This window comes from Aphis gossypii, chromosome 2, assembly GCF_020184175.1.
Source record: "Aphis gossypii isolate Hap1 chromosome 2, ASM2018417v2, whole genome shotgun sequence".
NCBI lineage: Eukaryota > Metazoa > Arthropoda > Insecta > Hemiptera > Aphididae > Aphis > Aphis gossypii.
In genome coordinates this window covers 87,918,894-87,938,781 of record NC_065531.1, presented here as the reverse complement: position 1 = coordinate 87,938,781, position 19,888 = coordinate 87,918,894, and the positions used below count along the sequence as shown (strand labels likewise).

General features: G+C 26.3%; 1 protein-coding gene across 1 annotated transcript in view; it reads left to right on the top strand.

Annotated features, from left to right (window-relative positions):
* LOC114120120 (transcription intermediary factor 1-alpha-like) overlaps positions 1 to 17,244 on the top strand; it is an 82,896-nt gene extending 65,652 nt beyond the window's left edge. Inside the window, exon 10 of the mRNA XM_050199413.1 lies at positions 17,235 to 17,244. The gene's annotated coding sequence lies outside the window, so the exon portion shown is untranslated. The remainder of the gene's footprint in view (positions 1 to 17,234) is intronic.
* Positions 17,245 to 19,888: the final 2,644 nt, after the last annotated feature.

Below are 19,888 nucleotides of genomic sequence, written 5' to 3'. Positions count from 1 at the left end.
CTTATATTTGTAGATAATATATGTTATTTTATTAATTAATTTTTTTATTAGTTGTATATTTCTCTTGATTTACTTAAAAAAATGTAAGCTTTATCTTATTATTATAGTCGTAGTTTGGGAAAAATCTAGGTTAAATAGAACTAACTTTTGTTGATTTCTCAATAATTATGCTATTATAATATTTAAACGTAATATATAGTATAGTATCTATATTCCAAGTAAATGACAGATATATGTATTTTTAAAGTTCTAACATTTTTTTTTCTTAACATTAATTTTTAGATTCTGAACGGAGTGATGAATGTATTTAACATTTAGTTTAATTTTTTTCTATGACATATTTATTACTGGTCATTTATATCTAGATCTATGATATATATATATTAGAATTATGTCAAAGTACATTAATTTGAATAGGTTTATTTTTTAAAGCCATATATTATATGTTTTTAGTCATTACTAATAAATATGGACAATACTGCATTATACACTAGTAAAAACATTATCATATAATATATATTAATTTTAATAGATTGTTATTTATTATTTTTAATATTGTTAGTTTTCAACAAAAACGTCTCGATTGTAAATATTACGAAAAAAACTTTCAGAAAAACCTATAACCACAAAGTTAAACCACAATATTATACTTTAGGGCTATCGGGTAAATTTATCTTTCTTGGCAATTACTGAAATCAAAAGTGTCTGCGAATAAATCAAATTAATGGGTATAAATAACAAATGTACTCTGAGTATGTTAGTGCAACCTATATTTTCCGGTTCTTAATTGTTATTTTTATATTGTAAGACATACTGTAGATAGTCGAATCGTGCCAAACTGTCTACAAAGTTATATGTTTTCATAATTTGTTTGTACATTTTTTATAATATACTGTGCAAATGCAATTATACAATTGTTACCATATAACTTTAGTTTTTGTTACACAAACAAGACAGTTTAATATGAAGAGTAATAATGAGTGTATAATTAAGCATTATATTTATATAATATAATAAATTATACATATTTAAATTTCAATTTACTCATTAAAAATAGTTTTAGTAACTACGTTTAATTTTATTCGTAACTCTTTGATATAATATTATTGTCATACTGATGCTTCAAAATTTAATTATTTTTATTTTTTTGTAATTTACTGTTATATTGAAGATTTTCATTTTAACTTTGACAGTTAAAAATAAATAATGTAGTATTTACTCAAATAACTGTTAAGGTTAACATTAAATTAAAAACGAATTTGAATACTTTTAAATTAATACGTTATAGACTTTTATGCATTGATAATAAGTGCGAATACTCGCAATTGTTAATTCAAAATATTCTCAGATTTCGCGCATAAATATTCAATTTAATAAAAAAAATATGAAATTATAATTTGAAAGTTGAATTTTATTCATAGTCAAATTGATTGTATATTAGATTTTTGTAAGGATTAATGACTGTTTCAATATAAATTTGTATTTTTTAATTTCCATGTATATTGTTGTTGAAATTGATTAATCGGAAGTTCTGAACTTTTAAAATGTTTAAGTGATTATGATACGTGGTTGAATATGCTAATCAATGTTAAGAATAAAGATAAACTAAGAAATAAATAATTATAATTAGTTAAACTATAGAATTGATATATATATATATATATATATTGTAATTAGTTGATAAACCGCTAGAGAGTATTTTTTTAAATTAAAGATTATACGTGTTTAAAAATAATTCTGTTTCTCACTACGTTATTCAATATTTGAATTTTCTCAAATCAATTATGTTCTTTGTAAAGTAAGTTGAGTTAAACAAAGTTTAGAATTTGGAAAACTGCACGTACTACAGCGAAGACATAATAATGTATTATTGTGAGTTGTATATAGGCTTTTACGATACGGCTTCTGAACTAAGACTAGTCATTAGTATCGAATTTTACAAATCGTTTTTACTTATATGTTAATTTCATTGTGTCATTATATTTTTATTTTTGATGGTGTTGAGATGTTTTTATGCTATGTTATTTTCAAAAGTTTCAAAACAGTGTTTTTTCTTTCAAAATTTATTATTTCCAATAAAATTATACCGAAATGACTAAATATTTTCATTTTATGACAAACCTTATTATATTCTATACTATATTATGTTATATTATGTATATGCGGGAGTCAAACTAGGTATCGATTCTTTTAAGATTTATATATTATATTAAAGTAAAACACTGCCTTAACTTACTAACAAAATAAGAAGTAAAAACATTTTATATTATTTATTATTAAATATAAGAGTATCAACATTTATTTCTACCTGTCTTTTATTAATGTTTTAAATCACAACATAGTGATTAACTGTTTCCATAAAACTTACCATAATGCACCATTGTATATTGAAATAATAAAAAATACACCAATATTGTACATTAAGATAAAGTACCAGAGAATGCCAATTCTAGTAGAAACCAGTTTATAAGCACAGATTCCAGAACCTCCAAATGAATCTTTGTATCTCATTCAAATGAGGTACAAGGCATTACGCGGTTTTTTTTTAACTGTTTCCCTTTATGCATGGTTGGGCAAGATACTCAAAAAGCAGTAACGAGATACTAAATATAAAATACTCTGTACTTTATATTATAATAGTATCGAGATACAAGACATAAGATTCAATATTGTATCTAAGATACTGCCTTTATGGTGTATTATTGGGCTAAAAAGATTCGACCACTCATCTAGACTTCACATGTTTCACTCTATTTTAATTTTCTTTTAGTACATAATTATCTACTTATTCTAATACAGTAATACATATTATTATAATTTTTTTTTTAATAATTTGTTTAGTAACATTAAATTATAAAAATAACTATTATTTTATTAAATAAAAACTGATTATATAGATTATGTATTTATTTAGGTAAAATATGTTTTTTTTTTTTTTAAAGTATTTACTTTGTCAAATTTATGTTTTTTTTTTTCAAAATTTACTTTATAGAAAAATAAAATAATAACAATTTAAAATTATGTTGTTGATTAGCTTATATTTAAGAAATGTGTTCTAACTTCTAATCGAACGTCTTATTGTAGGTAGGTTTTGTAAGAGAACATTATGTTAGAAAATATATAAAAATGTGTTTATTAAAAAAAAGGGATTTTTGTTTGTGGTTGCACAAATTGAGTTAGGTACGCCTATAGTTTGCAGTCGGTGTATATTTTGTGAGATACGTATAAAATGTGTGATTCTTGGGATTCACACAATCGAATTGGTTTACAAAAAAAATAAATATTAAAAACGGCACGACGTAGTAATATCATCTGTTGGCATCGATATTATGTTATTATTATTATTATGCGATGTCAATCAGACGTTTTGCAACCGGTTACGCGTGTGGAATGTTTACGCATTCACGAATACGTACAAAGAGAATGACGGACACGTACTTACGCGGTTTGTAGGTATTATTATTACCGCTGACAGTATAAAATAAATCTAGAAAATAAAACTCGAGCAATACTTCGACCGCGTACATTTTGTTGCCTTGGTATACTACGATAATCGTAGGTACCTTATTTGCTACCGCATAGTTGTTGTTATATATTTAAATTTTATTACGTAAGTACGTTTATTTCATTTTTTACTCGTCAAGATTTTGCAGGATAAAAATAATAGAACAAGCTCGTCACTTAACTATAATATCAAATTCATAAATATAGATATAGCCAACGGGCAGATGTAAGGAGCTGTATACGGAGTGATACCTCCATCATAACGTTGAATTATGAATGTATACAAATTTTAAATATACTTAAAAATAGTATTTTCAAATTTTTGAGTCTTGATTGTACTACTTTAGGAGTGTCGTGTGATGATAGCAACTTCTGTTTTTTAAAATTAAATTAACACTCCTCTTTCCTTTAAAAAGTTAAAAGTCCTTAAAAATGGCTATACAAAACTTAAAAATATATGTAATATTGGATCTAATATGTATTATACTTGACCAATTGTATATTTTGTATACATATAATAATGTATACATAGAAATTATTACAATTTTAAACACACCATTATATATAGGTAGTTCTTATAAATTCAAAACCCATCATCATGGTCCATGGACCTTATATCCTTAGTAAACAATAACAATAAATTAATAAATAGTTCTAAAATTACTTGTTTTAATTTTAATTTCGATACGTCAATATGTTATAAAAATATTCTGCAATATAATTTATTCTTAAAAAGAGAGGTTGTAATTTGAAAAAAAAAGAGCTTTTATCTCCACAGTACAAAAAATCATAACAATTTAAAAATATGGTATTAAGTAAACTTAAACATTCTAAACATCGAGTTTTGAATAACTGGAATATTAAAGAAAGAATTAGGGATAGTAGTGATCATACTTGGTGAATTTTTCTGTATAGCATAAAATCATAATTGCCAATTCCTTGTGACTTCGTTAAACGGTCGGTAGAATGGGCACTAAAACATAACGATAGCATGGATCCGAAAGAATTTACCAACATAACAGTAAAACCGTGAAACGACGAGTAACGCAATTTAAAAATACGGTTATAGTTTAAAACTTTAGCTTTAGAAAATCGAAGACGTCGGTAAACATAATAAATAATATTGTAGTAATTTATCCTACGCATTGCCTACAATTGTTTATTTATTTTTATTTTTTAAAAACTCATCTTAAATATATAATAATAACTATAAAACTATCATAGTAAATATAATAGTATTTAAGTTTAACCAGAAATTAAAGCTTTTATTGACATTTTAAGTGTAATTAGTCATTTTATGGACAGCATAAGTATAAAAAGAAAAGAAAAATAATTTAAAATAATTATATGAAAATATAAAGCGTGATGGATTTAAATTATTATAATAATTTAAAAAAAATAGTATCAATGTATATTATAAAATGGTCTGAAAAACGTTAACATAAAAATGTATTTAATGTACTTTAAAGCATTTTAAAAGTATTTTTCCGGCAATGAATATTAAATTACCAATAAATTTAGTTAGTAGTATTTATTGAAGGAATGGGTTATAGGCTTACATTTAAGCATAATAATAATAATAAAAAAAAATATTAGCCTAAAATATAATTTTTATAATATTATGAAGACTGCTTTTATGTATGTTAATACATGTCATAAAATATCCATAAAGCATAATTAGGTATAGTTAATCAGATGTGGATGCTGATAAAAATATTAAACATAATACTTGTGTTTAAAAAAAAATTATAATCAATAAAACGCCCTTTTTAATATAAACTTTTCTTTTGTTCACCAAATTACTTAGATTTTTCTTCGAATACTCGTTAAGTATTTTTTTTTTCATTTTTAAAACACGCTTTAGTGATTAATTTAAAGGCTGATTAATCACGGATAAAATAATTTTAAATCTGAGCACAAAATTATATAATAACATAAACACTGAAAATATAAAATCGTTACTATACATATATTTTTTCATTATAGTGTACTTCGTTAGATATATTATTAAAACGTGAATTTATTCCTTTTATTATGTTGATTTTGACCGAAGCAGTGAATATATTGATTTTACTACCATGGTATGTGTGTGTTTTAATTTTTTATTCATTTCATAGACAATCTAACTTAAACGTCTTAAACTAGAAAAAAAAGTGTTCATTATAATTTTCATGATTAATACTGTAAGAACAAAAAGTAGTAAAGTAATCTAATATAAAGTGTTTCAATATGTTAAGTGTCTATATAAAAGTTGTTTAATAAAAAAATAATATAAAATATATAACACTCCTGCAGTCCTGCTTCTATAATTCATTTATTGTATTATATATTTTTTATTTGTCTATTACGACCTTTTTTAACAGTGAAATTGTAAAATTATACCATATAAGAATAATTGGATCTGAAAATTGACAAAATGCATTTAACTTTTAATTTTTATAAACAACTAATATATAAGTATATTATAGATTTTTCATATATTTATTAAGGTGTAATATCTAATGTATAATGTATTTAAAAACTTTGAAATTTTTTTTTCTTCAAATTATTAGTATTTGATGATTCTACTATAATTATACCATAAAATAAATTAATATAGAAATGATAATTTGAATTATTTATAAAAAAGGTTACATAGATATATGGTTTAAGCTATGTATTCTAAGTTAAATAAAAAGTACATATTAAATTGTAATTTTACGGTAACTGTAAAATTTAGTTACAATTGCATTTATTGTGTTTAGTGTTATATTAAAATTTGAAAACAATAATAAATTATTGTATTTATAAAATAATTATGAATAGAACTCGGTAGTGGACTAAAAATATAATTTTTCAAATTTTAAGTGCTAATAGAAAAAAAAAAAATAAAAAGATTAAACATTTTCCTGGATAGGTATTTTATTTACTTGATATAATATGTATAATGTATCATCGTGCTTGTATCGTTCGCAGATAATTATTAACTAATTTTTTTTTCGTTGTATTGTAATAATTTTGAGTAAAATTAATTCAATATGAAAATAAAATATCGATATTAAAAAAATTTAAATTTATTTAAATTGTTTTAAAAACCTATTTATGGCTTTGTACGAGTTTCAAATGATAGAAGTCAGTCAGAAAGGCAGATAAGTGTATTATGTTATGATAAGTAATGGATAGAATGTATGATTTCAATTAATTACAAACATAGTAAAATAGTATGTATAGGTTTTTATATAAAAGTTACGTTAAATATTTAGTTCAATAACATACAGATAGGTATTAATAAAATAAAAATAGGTTTGAACAATTTTTAGTTATAAATTAATTACAGAACATTGTAATCATATTGAATATAACTTATAGGTAAGTGTTAAAATGTTTAAATAGTAAGTAAATAAATAATATCCTATCAAAATAAACCAAAATATTATAATATCGTTGTTTAAATAAGTTACTATAGGTAAGTACTCGTGTGCATGTGTTTAAAGTTTACAAAATTTTACCAGGTATGTAACTTATAAATATTATATACAATTAAGTTAACGCCCTGTTGATTAAATATACAAATATTCTAATAAAGTATATAATAAAATATTTACCCGTGTACGTGATTATCAACCGAAAATCCAATTTTTTGTCAAGACCGCTGCATTGTCTACATATGTGAGTATCAATACACTAGAGACTAGACCATATAATATAAGTACCATCATTTTAATGAATCATGACGAATGCGACGAGGCTGGCCTCCACGAAATAATAATCCGATTATGACATATTATACTGCAGATGTACAGAATCAAACATTTAATAAAATTTTCAATAGTTGAGATATGTCAATAATCTCATAACGTTCGTTTTGTATGACGTTTAACTATATTACCTAGTAGTTAGTACCTCTTAGTAATATGATAATCTCGACTACCAAGTGCATATAAGTACCTAAGTGATCCAGGTAATGTTTTACTGGGTTGATGAGTGTCTCGCGTAGGTGGTAGGTGTAACATTATGGAATAAAACATTTACATTTTCTATAACAGTTTCATCAAAATATCTACTGTAATAGAAACTATTTTCATAATACAACATAAATACATACTTTTGGAATATGTTGGTTACATGTAGGTATTTTCGCCAATTTGATTTTCAAGCAGATCAGCATCAATTTTAGCTTTTAACATGTTTAACTTCAATATATACTAACGAGATGAAAATTCAAAAGCTTAAAATACCACCACATATGATGAATAGAATAATAATATATTTGTGCATACGAATTCCATTATCGAGTTGCACAAAGTCCGAAATCCTGAATTCGTCAAAAATTACACACTTTTGGATGAATTTACTTAACTTAGCTGGTTGGCGAATATTATTATGTACGTAGGCACAATATTGTACGATGTTGTGTCACTTATCACGCGTGTGTATAAATTATTTTACGTAGGAATGTAGATTCAAAATAATAATCAGAGAATCGTGCGAGTACCCTACGCAAAATTCCAGCGACGTGCGCGTATAATATTATATAGTATCTAAAGCTATCGAGCTGGTATCTACCTGTGGACCAGCCAGTCGACCTCGAAAGATTCCTCGGGGATTTGGTACAACAAAAGCACAATACAATAGTTGTAACTTGTATTTCATAGTAACAATATTGTAATCGTGCTGTTATGGGTTGACGTATATATAGGTACTTGTAACTATATTAATATTATACAGCTGGCGATAGCCACTGGGCCAGCAGGATACGTCGCCCGGTGGCAATCCTTTCCAAATTTCAAAACAGGAGCGTCGTGGAATATCCTGTGCCATAGCTTAAATGTATTTCAAGGTGTTTGGGCCTAAAGTCTTCGTCACCGCCCGCGCAAATATTATTCACTCGTGTGTATGTTATTGTTTCTTAACCTGTCAAATGCATACCTGCACATACACACACACACACACATATAATATTACAATATATTTGAAACGCATTGTGATACGCGCACGGCGACACGTTGGCTAGGAGAGAGGATGGAAAAATATCTTATAAATCACGATTAATAATATATTCCTTTGGTGTATACGCATATAGTGTATTAATATTACAGCAATACTGCCGTCGTATATTATAGGTATGTGTTATATACTCATATATGCGTATATGACTTTCGATAATCAAACCGTGTTAGTATTATTATTATTATTGTGCCCATTTCCGACCTTGAACCGTTGCACAAAATAAAATCATACATATGTGTACGATAATAGTAATATGTAATAATTGTAATATTATGTATAACGATTATTGCATAAAAAAAATTATAAAAAATAAACACACGCTCTCCCTCCGTCTGCCTATGCCGCCAAACTGGATGTCGCGGTATATGCGGTAACAACCGGATTCTATAATAAAGAAAACATTGTATACCTACATATTTTATACTACAATACATCTATAATATATATATATATGTATATATTATAACGCCCTCTCAACATATCATAGGTATTAAGTAGCAACGCTTATATCTGTTATTATTATTTACCGACATATATAATTGTGTCTGAGCGGATGTTTGCCCGAGGCGGTGGTGGCACTAGTGACCGAAGGGGAAAAAAGGGTATACGCACACACGTCGACTTTCTATAAGCGCGGGCGAGATTATTATTATTATTTAGATCGATTTATAATATTAGTTTCGTAAACGGCGATCGCAGAGACCTTGATCCGGTATTCCGTTGAACTATTGAACTCGGGTACACGCGCAAATAAATACGTCCGACACCGGCGGCGTTTCGTCACCGATATAGAAAATAAAAACCATACACTTAATTTAATATTATGATTATTATCGTGCATATTATCATGTGTGTAAACTGTGTATATCCTCAAATCAATTTTGTGATATTATATGGGACTTTTTAGTCCATGGTTGAACTTTTCGACCTCTGTGCTGTTATTATTATCATTATCATCGTTATTATTTTTTGTTTTAATTTTTGTGTCTACTTATCTAGGGAGTCCTTGCGCAATTCACCATGTTTTGTGTCAGTAGTATGCTTGTTTGCTTCAGTCGCGGCCGTCCGTTGTCCTGTGCCACTCTTAATCCTAGCCCTGCAGGTGGTATCACGGAGACAGCCAGTCGCGAGAGAGCTGTGATTGGACAGGTCTACACAGTCGATAGAAGTCCTTATCGGGAATTAATAACTATAATGATAATTACAATATCCTTTTATGATAATAATATAGGTATAACAAGTGTTGAGTCAATGATTAATAATCTAAAGTTTGAAGGAATCAAATAAAAATCACGAACGTATTATACTATTATAAAATAAATTACGTACGATAAATGATTCTGAGTGGAGTTCCACAATGGTTTAACCAATAATCAAGATTTATATTGTCCTGATGTTATATTCTTAATGACTGGCCTATATTTATTTGAAATTTTTTGTAATATTTTATCAATGAATTAGTCGATTTTTTTTTGGAGGGGGGAGGGACAATTATAATATCAATACATTTTAACTTTAATTAGAATTTAAAACAATAATTTATTAGTATTCAAACATTATTTAGTATTGAATAACTAAAAAGCTAATTATTGATAATATTTTATCTGATAAAATATTATGTAATATAGATTATAATAAAAATATTTAAAAAATGACATATTGCTACAATAAATCTTACGTAACTTAGGATAAGTCGTTAATGAATCAATAATATTTGGCAACAACATAATATGTGAAATAGACCAAATTCGTGCATCATTAGTACGTTACTTTATAATACAGCCATTGAGGATTTATGGATTTATTTACTCATTGAGGATTTATACACTCAATGATAAAACCTTCTCCAATTAGCTATTAACATTTCTCGAAATGGAATTTAATCCTTTTTTGCACCACGAATTGCAGTCAATACACATTATTACCATTTATCAACGGGATACGACTGATTGAATGAAAAACTACTATTACAGCTAAACTATATTATACTTGAGTTGGTATTATGCATCTGCAGCAATATAACCAGTCAGAAGTAGCAGTTCCTTTTAAAGTTATACATAGGTCATCGATTGTTATTAAAATCACTAATTTGGATCGTATTTCATCGACAATTGCTACACAGTAATAATACATTCATCATTTACAATTAAGAATTACATTGAATGCAAATACTTACTTTGAGGTTTTAAGGTTTTATTCTAAATATACATTATAAATTATGCAATCACAGAGCAACATATTTTCACAAACAATCATTGAACTAAATCTTATATATTTCTAATTGATTTAATTTTGAACAAATAACAGTTTCATTTGTTAAGTTCATAAATAAAATATTAAATCATTTTTATAATAATATTTTTCAGAATTTGAATAGAATAAGCTCATCAGTCAAAATGTGACATAATATGATATCATATTAAGTGGGAACATAATAAATTAAAAACTAGATTAAAAGAAAAAATATAATGCTAAAGCAAGGTACTAATAATATTATTAGTGAACATCAAATAATTATAAATAATAATAATATTGTTTTAAAAACAATTTTTGACCTTGGAAAAACTATGTTTAAAATTATTTGAACTGACATAAGATAGGTATTCAATATTTCAATATATTAATATATTAATTTATGATATTTCAGTATTTGTGATATTTTATTATTCATACTATATCTAAACTATAAACATTTTTATCTAAGTTAAAAATAACTAATGAAATTCAAAATTAATTTGATATTTGTATTTATAACAGTCATATAACTTTGATATATATAATAAATACACCCTCGTTCTTAATTCAATTATATGAATTATACATAATTAGTTATATCATAAAATGTTCAGTGAGTATAGCACGATTCTAATTTTGTTTAGTACTAATAATTATCGTATTTTATGGAAAATATAAATTTCTAATAAAAACTAATTTATTTAATTTCAAGCAAAGTTAATTAATATAAGTAGTACAAGCGAAGTCCGTAACAAAAATTATTTAATGAAACATTTGTACATAAAAATAGGCAAATGTTAATTTTTGTAGTTACAAAATATAAAAAAAAAATGTCATGATTGTTGTTATGTGACCATTATATGGGTATATAAAATTGTGTTGGTAGGTACATATTATAAAATATGCAAAGGTGAAATAAAATATTATTGTAACAGCAACTAACTTACTAACATTGTGTTAAGTTATAATCAATATTTTTGCATTGAAAGACATAAAATAATATTCTTAATTTTAAAATTGTCGTTAAATAAGATGGCGTGAGCGTATTAACAGATGAAAATCTAAAACGTACTTTTGCGAAAATGCACAAAATCGAGTTATGTATCGGTTCTTATGGAAAGACATCGAAAGATCAATCGGTATCGTCTAAATATATCAAAACGTAATATTTTTTGGTCAAATCTGCTTTTAAAATTACTAGTTAGTTCAAAACAAACTTGAAACTTTCCCATACATAACAATGATATTTAGAATATTCGTAACTATCGCATTATTTTGCCTTTCGTAATATAAGTATAAAGAAATAAAATAGTGAATTAAGAACTTAATAAATTAAAGAAAGTAGTACGTTTTAGATTATTGAATATTTTGAAATGCCAATTAATAGGGTTTATATTAAAAAAAACTTTAATCACTATAATTCATTATATATTTCATTGTTGAGGCTTCAATTATTTTATATGGTTAAAGAAAATTGCTTCTCGTGAAAAATCAGTATTTCAGTAATACCTAGTGCATTTTGAATTTCCACCCCCCATTTAAAGTCAAATGGGTAAAATTAAAGTATAGTACCTACCTAGGTATTTGTTAGGGATAGAACAATATTATGGAGCGATTGACAACAATTAAGCATTTATATTGTTAAATCTTGTATCTAAAGAAAAATTTTAATAAAAAAAAAAAAATTATATTTTCTTTAAATATTACAGTTAGATACTAATAATTTAAAGTTTAAACTTCTGAAATCACTTTAAACTATATTTCAAAGATAGTGACATATTTCTATAAAATTATTTTTTTATACATTTATGAAAATTTTTGAATTGTTATAATTAAATATTCCGAGTATTAATTTTTTGAATCTTATTTTCATTTTATATTTATTTCATTGTGTTTGAAAGTTTCAGTTTATTTGTTTGTTCAGTTTTTTTTCATTTGACTTGTTTCCCAATTCACGAACATTATGTTTATATTTATCTAATATGTATATAATAAAATAATGATTTGTAAATTGAAAAAAAAATGTTAGTCTTATTTAGTATTGCTTCTTCAAGTTTTATTTTTAATAATTTTTAATATGGAATAAGATATTATAGTTTCTGACTAATTAATACGCCATATATTTTATATTTACAAAGTAAGTTATTTAAAATGTTTGTTTATTCTGTTTACTATAGAGAAATTCACTTAGTTCGTTATTTATTGTAAAAAATTACGCACAATTCCTTATACGTATTCTTTAATAATTATAATAATAATATTGATTATTCAACAATATTATATTATACAATAAAATAATATTATTTTTTATTTAAGTACTTGTTTAAAATCCAACATAATTTTCTTACAAAACATGCATATTTCAGTTATTTACTATAACGTAGTCTTATACTTAGTAAATTAAACTAATATTAGAAGAAATATGTGTATACATTATAGATATTTTATACTGCTTAACCCTAGCCGAATATTACGTCCAAACTTATAAATTACTCTGCTGAAATTTAACTTAAATTAATTGTATAATGACATACCCTAGTTCCTAGAAACGCTAATCGTACTAATAAAAACACAATGTAATTTTATATTTCAGTTGAAACGCACGCTTAAAAATGTGAAAGAAAAATAGATTCCAAGGAACTTTTGATAAACATTTGCTCCTTTGAATACAAACAATTGTGTCGATTCATTGGGTTTGAACTTGGCAACAATTCCATAAAAATGGCATGCCTGAATAGTCTTTCTCTAGGGGCATTTTATTGTTTTTTTGCCAGATTTCTTTCGACAGAGAAAGAAACTTAACGATATTACCCATCACGTCATATATTATAAAAGCTTTTATCGTTAGCGATATATGGCGAAAAAGTATTAGGTATTTTTTTTTTTAAGTATTCAACAACCCACAAAAACTGACGCTTTATAAAAATCGATTTTTACAAAAAATTATTTTTCGACGAATCTTATAACAAGTATCAAATGCATAGTGCTATTATGTGTATGAAAACTGATTGACACATATAATTCCACGATGATGAAAATACCTTATATAAAAAAATATTGTTTTGTATGTATAATAACAAAAGTAAGTCAGTTAAATATAAAAATATAAAAGATTAAGGTAAAAAAATATGCTTATTTTTATTGTAATTATTGTCTCAAAATACGTGATTCACGTTGATCTAGAATGATCGAGATGACTGATAAATTACTTGATACTATAGCTTAAGCAACTCCGACTGTTTATAAGTGTGTCTTATCATAATAATACTATGTTATATTTATTTTTTCACAAATTTAAGCTTAGTGAAACATGAATTACGCTTCAAAATCAACTACAGATATATATTGAAAATTAGTTCAATTGAATTTGCTGGAAAAATATTAAAAATTAAAATATACGCTGATTTAAAATCCATAAAACATTAAAACCAAAATAACACTCATAATAATAAATGTCTGTATATACAAAAAAGGTACGATTTTTACTTAAATTGTTTTTCCAGGAAAACATATATTATTCACAATGTACTTTCGTGTATTATATAATGCACAATAATACATCTTTGTAAAACATAAATGGTATACAGATCACAGATTTGTAAAACCAGCCACGATTCATCAGCTCACTCCCATTTATTCTTTCAATTATACATTTATTAAGATTCTTATGTATATAGGTACTCAAAGACCATATAATTAAATACTTAGATATTTTTACATTTAATGAGTGTCCTGTAGCGATAAAAGCTTTTTTCAACTAAGAACCATCTTTATAAATTGTAAATTAGCAGATGTTTTTTTTTTAATGTTGATGTATACTTGTATTGCACAAACTATTTACGAGTAGTTTCTAAGTTATTAAACTTTATGTAGGTACTAAAAATATAATTGATTTAAATTATAGTTTGCTATATTGATGTGTTGATTAGTACCTAACTAATATTAAATGTTTGTATACTAAAATTTTATAATTTGTAAAAAATGTATAAATATGGCAGTATTAAATAATATATTTTATAGTTTTACGTAAGAGGATCATTGAGTACTTTATTCTAATTGTACGTAATAAAGTTTACTAACGAAAAAACTATTCTCACTTGAATTTTGATATAGATGCATTAAAATTTAAAATGTTCAAAAATATATTTGATTTTCAATTTATAAAGTGAAAATGTTAGTTCTTATTGGAAAAACAAATTTGAATCACCATAGAACTGATCTATAAAAATATATATTAAAATATGAATATTTGAAAATATCGTTCATAATTACACTAAAAATTTGAATAAGATATATAGAATTGAAAAATAAAGCAACGAGTGAGAAGACTACTTAGAAAATCACTCTTTCATGGAGGAATATTAAGTTTAAAATTTGTTTTATGCTTACAGTCTTGAGAAATTCTGTAATAATTTATTTTACATATGAAACATAGTTATCTCAACTGACATCATTGTTTTATCTCGGTGTTTATCGTGGCATTAGATACACGATGTCTAAGACTGTGGTTTAGTTATAAATTTGTGGAAGTCGTGCGTTATGGCGTAAAAACGTCGAGAATATTTTATATTAAAATATGTACGATCTGGACAAGGTTTATTGCCGTGGGATAACAATCATCGATATTGTAATACAATAGTTTGTAATGTAGACTTTGCATTGAGTACATAATACGGCAAGTAATAGTGGTGCACTCGAGTGGAAAATCTAAAGAAATGATAAACAAATCGTTCACTCATTTAAACCATATTAAATATGATTCAATAGACGTTATGTCAGCACCGTTTTTATAGATACTATAATTTTGGTACTTAGATTCAAATAATGTTTTCTTGAATGATTAGAAAGAAATCAGAGATTTTTTTTAACGACTCAATGTTGTATAAATTCACATATCATTATATTGGTAATTTTATTTAGGCCACAAGACGATAAAATCTAATTTAACGATTTATTTATTTTTTTATCAAATTAATATTACCTTAACAATTGTTTGACCTTATTTTTATAACGATAAATTCGGAAATTCGGCGGCAATAATCATTAAAAACAAGGAAATTTGAAAAAGTTGATTTTTTATTTTATAAATAAATAATCGATATCAGCTATTTTAAATGGATACATAGATAAATATGGATCATGCTATCTAATGGATCGAATTTCCATGAGCAAAATATCGTTTTATTAATAAAAACAAAAATTAGTTTTTCTGGTTGGGTGACCCTTAGTTACCAGCGGCTATATTAAAATTACCCAATATTGTATTTAAACCTTACCTTATTCGTGACGAATAGAAGAATTTCAAGTTCGTTTTCTAAAGTGAATACATTAATAGTATTCGAGCATAAGAATTTTCCCTACATAATTGTATTTTGTGCAGTACATTAAACTGAGATAATGTTTATTTAAAATCTATCGTTCTCGAGATAATCAATAAAACACAATACAAAGATTCATAAATATTAGCGTATACTAAAAATAATTTTCAAAATGTTTAAAACAATGAGATGTTCTAGTATAATTGGAAGTCCTCAATAAAATCGGATAATTATTAAAAATATTATATAATAAATGTGCAATAATTTTTCGAATAACTGCAAACAATAATAATTTATTATCGTCCGTTTCAAAACATTTTTAATATTCACCCAATAGCGTTCAATATATATTAACTCAGATTACTGAAATTAGTGTGGAAAACCAAATTGAATATAATTTCATTGCATTACAAAGAACGCCGAGCTTCAGTTGTATATTTAAATAAAAAGTCGAATTCGAGAAGTGTAATTAAGACTAAATTTCACAAAGACTTTATAAGGACATTATTCAATGCAGTTTATCTTAAACCATCTATACAAATATAAATGCTAATGATAAACAAATTAATCCAGTACCACTATCAATCGTCCCCCGTATAATCTATTTAATAGTGACACGGATAATAAGTATTATATACGCGCTCCAGATACACATACGTGCGTGGTAGATCGCTTTAGGGACCTTCGGTACATTTTTTCAGTGTATCGAGATTTCTATGGACTAGTCATATAATAAATGTACACATATGTATGCATGTATATGTATATAAAGGTTCACACCTATCTGTGCATACATGCTATTATAATAATCAGACAACCGATATAAAATCGAGAAGGTGGATATTCTATCAGCGTGCGAACATTATTATCGTTCATTATTACAGTATGTATAAGAATAATCTCAAAAGGCGTGGTTTTTCAATAGTTTTTCAGAATAGATAATTTTATATTTTTCTAACAAAATCATGGAAACAATTCCATTTACAATTGTACTTTAATATAATATGTTGAAGATAATTATATAGTACTTATAGGTTTACATGCGCATAAAACAATATGTTATCTATAGTAATCTCATTTGAGGTCGATCATGTGTAACAAATAGTTATTACCTGTATTTTTCTCGGTCGAATGTTTCTCTAGGGGTCTCTGCCTCTTCAGTTTATATTGACATACTTTGACAAGCAGAGAATAATTGAATAATTTCAAATTGTATTCAACTTGAAGGTGATGCAGTCTTCGATCAAAGAAGAATAGTTGCTGAAGGTGCGGTTTATTCGCATATTCAATCGTTATTTTCGCAAATAGTTATCTACTTCAGTAAGTATAGTATAAAAGCTATAGTACATGAACTACATCAATAACCATGAGTTATACATAATACCTACATGTCGAGATTTATTTATATATTCAAAAAAAAAAAAAAAAAAATCATTCATTTTTAAATACCTAATTAAACAGTTATTAATTTCACTACAATCGTTGTACTCATAGTAAGAATATATTCCAAAAAAATTAAAAATGGTAAAATTATATCGCTTTTTGTTTTTGTAATAACTAGTGCTGGGTGCATGACAATGGCCTAAATCCTAAAACAATGGTAGTTGAAAAATTCATAATGCACACATACAATTCGCAAAAAAAAAAAAATCATTGAATTCTATATAGAAATGTATTATTATTTAAACTATTTAAAATAATAATTTTATAATATTATATTTATATGTTGGCGCTAAATTTGTGATATATACATATTAAACAATTGAAAAAAATCACAGGCAAATGAAGAAAAAATGAAAATAATCAGTAATAACTTATCATGATTGAGAAATAACTTTATTTACTCAGACTATTGATCTGTTTAGGTACTATATTTTGTAAGGGATTTCAGCTGATGTAAGATTAGATATTTTTTTTATTTTTTATTGTTTGCATTAATAGTCGTAGACCGTGGTACTGTACATGAAATACCCTAAAAATCATAAAGATAAAAAAATGTAATTAAAAACCAAAGATTCAAAAATATGCATAATCAATTTGGTTGATTAATTCAGTGAAATACGATACAGCTAGATTTTTATAAAAACAATTATCATTTAGTTATCACTAGAACATAAATACAATTATAAGTGAATTTAAATTTTAGCCCTAGTCATAAGAATATGCATTTCGAGCTACATGGCTGTATATCGTATATTTTCAATAAATATATACAATGAACTGTTTTTTAGTTTTTACCATGTATAAACCAGTGAATATGAACCATCATGATTAATAAAGACGACCTTGCTACCCAGAACCAAAATTTAGTCTTGCGCAAAAGTGTTTTAACTACAAAATGCTCCAAAGTTGAACTGATTACAATATACTTACTATTTTAATACAAATAAATAATAATATTAGTGTGAGGATAACATCCTAATTTTCTGGGGCTATTAAAATTGTCTTCGTTTGTGCACAACTATAAAATATGGTACTCGAAATTCATTTAAGTGGTTAGACTGAATAATATAAGTATAGGCTTAAGTGAACTCGATCATTGACATTTACCTTGATACATTTGTGCGTGGGTATAACAATAATTATATACTTATACAATAATCGTGTGTATTTTTGGGACCTATGCACATTATGTACATTTAGTATTTCGCAAGATGTATCGGCTAAGGTCGAGAGTCCAATAGTAACAACAATATTATAATGATAATATCGTTCACTGTCGCACGATATATTATGTATCTGCCTCTTTAATTTTTTATAAATATTATGATCATTGTAATGTTTGAAAACATGTAGTCGACAATAATTTAGTTTCGCGGCCGCAACGACATGAAATCAAAAACGGCGTAGCGCATCTTCACCATCGCCCACTCGCGCAGTGCGCCCACGATGCCATCATTAAAATATTATCTCGTGCATCATATCATAATTCCACTGAATTTATCGCGCGTAGATCACTGGGTATACCACGTGCGTTTATATTATTATATATTTTTATTATTTCGTTTGAATGATGGGGCGATTTTCGCGTTTTTTGTTTCGACGAGTAAAAAAAAAAATATGACGAAATTTTGCGCCGGAGGTGTACTCACGTACACGATATTATATAGCTGTAACGGACTCGCGACGGTTTTTTTATTTCATTTTTTTACGGATACCTTAGATAATGGATTATTTCGTTCCGTCGTCGCGTAGTCATCGCGGATAATATTATAATAATAATAATATAAATTATAATTGACCCGGCGCTCGCGAACCTAACCTAGCGGTGTCGTCGCCGAAGGGGTGTCGGTTACGTCAGAACCACACTCATGTACGCCATGGTCCGTGAAATTTTAATAACTCCACCGAGAAGTTTTCGGGCACACCACCGCACATGAGGCTTCTTTTTTCTCTCTGTTTTTAGGTATTATTATTATTGTTTGCCATGATATCGTTGTCGCGGCACAGACGGCTGGGTACGATATTATATACATTATAATATATAGATGGCAGACGGTGGTGTACACGGATGCAGATTTCCTCATATAACCTGCAGAGCGCACACACTCAGACCCATAACCCCGGGTTGGGGTGTTTGGTACGGAGGAGGGAGAAGGATGAACGAAAACGAAAAATAAATAAAAATAAACCGCCACAAGGGATCTGACAGTGATGAAGAACCAACGGTGTTTATTTTTTTTTTACTCTTTTTTTTTTTTAATTACTCGACGCTCATCAGTCTAAATTATTCCATTAGACTCACGGCGCAACACTGCAAACTCGGGCTGAAAGTTTCAACCTCATCCGTCATTTGCGTCGACGTTGCAGGCGACTCATCATATACATAATATTACACACTG